Genomic DNA, 4165 nt, shown 5'->3' on the forward strand with positions numbered 1-4165 from the left:
TTAAAGCCCTTGGCACAACACAACTCTAGGGTCTTGGACAGACCGTGTTATAGCTCTTAGACAAACCAGTGTTACAGCTCCATGTTACAGCTCTATTTTATTTAGAAAATAGCAGGAGAATCCATCCTTGAGGCATGAGGGCATGCCAACCTAAAGACGTGAAGAGAAGAGAGTGGAGAAGTGTGCCAGTGTGCAGGAGAGAGAGCAAGAGAGAGAGAGCGAGAGAGAGAGAGTCCTTTGGCTCCTCTTTTTATGTTTCTTCCTCCCCTTGGACCTGCCTTGTGTAAATTGGGCTAGCCAGGAGTGCTGTTTGTTCTACTTGGGGTCCTCACTCCAGTCCTCAGATCCTCCTTTGTTCTATTTTCACAGGCTTTTCCCTTCCTTGTCTTTTAGCCACTGCCATTCTGGACTCCTGTTTTCTATTCTACCTACCTACCATGCTCCTTCATCCGTGGGATTCTCCATGCAAGAATATTGGAGTGGGTTGCCATTTCCTTCTCCAGGAGATCTTCCCAACCCAGGGATCGAACCTGGGTCTCCTGCATTGCAGGCAGACACTTTACCATCTGAGCCACCAGGGAAGCTCATAACTACCTAACGTAGGTATTAATGGATATGTGTATCATAATTTTATGTGGTATTTATAAATGGCTCACAGTCTTCAGAGACCTCCATGCAGTTATGAGTAACTCATTTCCCTGAGTCAACACCTAACATTTGTGTTCTTTGGATTATAAAATTTAATAGCACCTTAATTCATTAAAAATGCACAAGTATAATAATATATAAGCTATATAAAGAATAAAAACTACTACAATATTGTAAAGTAATTAGCTTCCAATTAAAATAGACTAATTAATTAAAAAATTTAAAAAGACACCCAGCCCTTCAAAAAAATAAAATAAAAACAAATATAGCTATACTTTGATTTATTGCCACAAACAGAAATAAACTTTCTTCTAAGGTATAGTTTTCCTATTTTAAATTGTATTACTTTCATTAGAAGACAAGTAAAAATATATTTTTCACATACTTATTGCAGGATCAATATAATAGAATGATTCATGCTGAATTCAGTAATTTTAAAATATAAAGAGAAATTTAAAGCAAGTATTCAAACAGCACTGCTGGTTCAGATACACTAATGCAACTTTAATTTGACAAAATTCTAAAGCATCCAGTATTTCCTGTTTTTTTTTCCTGTAAACTCACAGATAGAAGTGAGATTCCATTTATTCTGCCTTGCAAGGATATAAATTCCTTGAGATCTTCTTTATTATAGTTCCATAATTCTTCTTTAGAAAGAGACAGAGTCTGCATTACTTCTTTTATAAAGATCATTGGAGAATCAATAAGTAACATTCTAAATTCATTCTTTGCATCAGCAGGCTCCCTTTCTGTTCTCTCATCCTGACAGACTTTACTGTATAACACCACCTGAGGTTTTCACTAAACCTTCAGCATCAGGTTTCCCTAGCAACACAAGGCCTTCTTCTTTCTCTCACTGTCTATATCTGAATTAAGAAAAAAAAAAATTCAATTTGTAATAATCCTTAAAAACACAAGAAAGCATTCAGTCAGACATATGAAGTCTGCTATGAAAATGGTGAGTAACAAATGCAATTAGAAATAATTAAGTTGTAGAGGAATATTTTGCTTATGGATTTACAGAAAGCTCCAGATGGTGGCTTTCTGTATTCATCTTCAGATTAGCTAAATAAAGGCTAAGTCTTACGTCATACTGCACATGGCTTTCATGAGTTTACCCTTATACTGCTACAGGATAGGGCTTTTAGTGCTCTAGTTTGGAAGCCACATATAGAAACCTTATTTGATTAGGGTTCTGAGAAACAAAGTGATACAGCCTAGTCATGTGCAGACATTAATGGTAATCAGAAGCATCCCAGGATGGCAAGCTTCCTTTGTTAATGGTTGAAAATCAAGGGTAAGTTGTATTTGAGTCCACTTAGAAATTACTATCCTATTACAAGATAACAAAACTGCTTAGCTAAATAGAACCAGAAAGATCTCTAATAGTCATTAAAAGTTTTTTCTTAAACCAACTATTATCACCTGTTATCTACAAAACATTTTTGTAAAATCTTCTTTGTCATATTCTTAAGGATATCCATTCTATTTAAGTACAGAAAATATTGCTTTGTATTCTTTAAATCTGCACACAAAGGGTGTAATTCTCATCTCTTCTGAGGAATGGAATCTGGGGGATTGCCAGAGAGTCTTTAAAGTGCTTATGATTGCTTGAATTTTTTAACGATTTCTCCCATTGTCTACCAGCGTACATAGTACTGTAAAATGTCAATTGCAAAATAAATTGTATAGTTTTCAGATCTTGTTTAAATGTTAATCATAAATCTTGAAATACTTAAACCAGTGTTTAGTATGTGCCTTTTATTCTTATGTTAATGCTCTCTAGTTTTCCTTCCTTGATGATATTCTAGAGATAGTTTTTCTTTTTGATGCTGTTATTAATTTAGCTTTCCTGTAAAGGATCAGATATTTATTTTTAAAAAGAAAATGCAAAAACATATCAAACATCAAATACTCTTACTTTATTATTTTACTTATATTATTTTATTTATTTTATGATCTCATTTTATTATTTAAGTGATTTGTGGTTTAATAGGAATCATCAGCACTAATAATCTCAAGAATTAAGTTAACTTAAAATGTTGGCTTAATAATTGAAACATTCAAGAAATCATGTATTTTGAACCATTAATAATGGCTTAGTATATGATATTAAAATGGCAACACTGTTTTATAAAATAAGTGTGAATTTTATTTTATAAATTAATAGAATTATAAAATATGGTCGCAGGGATTCATATAAGTATTGTCTATTATTCTGCCTAAAAATGACTGTATGTTGAATTTCATAAAAGATGCATGATGCTAAATATTTATATATGCATATAAATATTGTAATGTAGTTCTATGTTATCATCTCTAATAGATATTATTTAACATTTAATATTCTGGTAATGATAATCTCATTTTATATTATTAATAAGATTCAGATAATGCAATATTACTAGTGGATTAAGTATGTTTATGTTCTCAAGAAAAAAATGAGGTTGATAATGCAGGTTTTTGGAAATTATTAACAGATTATTCCAGTCTGGGATATGAATTTACAATTATAATTCTAATTGGTTTAAGATGGATCTTACCAAAGAATATCCAAACTACCACACATTGCACCCATCTCACACACTAGCAAAGTAATGCTCAAAATTCTCCAAGCCAGGCTTCAACAGTATGTAAACAATTAACTTCTAGATGTTCAAGATGCATTTAGTAAAGGCAGAGGAACCAGAGATTAAATTGTCAACATCCGTTGAATCATTGAAAAAGCAAAAGAGTTCCAGAAAAATCATAAATTTCTGTTTATTTACTACTCCAGAGCTTTTTACTGTGTGGATCACAACAAACTGTGGAAAACTCTTAAGGAGATGGTAATACCAGACCACCTTAACTGCCTCCTAAGAAATCTGTATGCAGGTCAAGAAGCAACAGTTAGAACTGGACATGAAATAACAGACTGGTTTCAAAATGGGAAGGGAGTACATCAAGGCTATATAGTGTCACCCTGTTTATTTAACTTATATGCAGAGTACATCATGTGAAATGCTGGACTGGATGAAGCACAGGCTGGAATTAAGATTACTGGGAGAAATATCAATAACTTCATATATGCAGATGACATCACCCTTATGGCAGAAAGTGAAGAAGAACTAAAAAGCCTCTTAATGAAAGTGAAAAAGGAGAGTGAAAAAGTTGGCTTACTACTCAGCATTTAGAAACCTAAGATCATGGTATTTGGTCCCATCATTTCACGGCAAATAGGTGGGGAAACAATGGAAACAGTGAGAGACTTTATTTTTCAGATCAGATCAGTCGCTCAGTTGTGTCCGGCTCTTTGCAACCCCATGAATCACAGCACGCAAGGCCTCCCTGTGCATCACCAACTCCCGGAGTTCAGTAAGACTCTCGTCCATCGAGTCAGTGATGCCATCCAGCCATTTCATCCTCTGTCTTCCCCTTCTCCTCCTGCCTTCCATCTTTTCCAGCATCAGGGTCTTTTCAAATGAGTCGGTTCTTCACATTAGGTGGCCAAAGTACTGGAGTTTCAGCTTCAGCATCA

General features: G+C 34.2%; 1 non-coding gene across 1 annotated transcript; it reads right to left on the minus strand.

Annotated features, from left to right (window-relative positions):
* Positions 1 to 509: 509 nt before the first annotated feature.
* Positions 510 to 581, minus strand: TRNAC-GCA. Its single transcript has one exon. It is a non-coding gene; the product is annotated as a tRNA-Cys (tRNA).
* Between the last annotated feature and the right edge of the window lie 3584 nt (positions 582 to 4165).

The sequence above is a fragment of the Bubalus bubalis genome, chromosome 10 (assembly GCF_019923935.1).
Source record: "Bubalus bubalis isolate 160015118507 breed Murrah chromosome 10, NDDB_SH_1, whole genome shotgun sequence".
Taxonomy (NCBI): domain Eukaryota; kingdom Metazoa; phylum Chordata; class Mammalia; order Artiodactyla; family Bovidae; genus Bubalus; species Bubalus bubalis.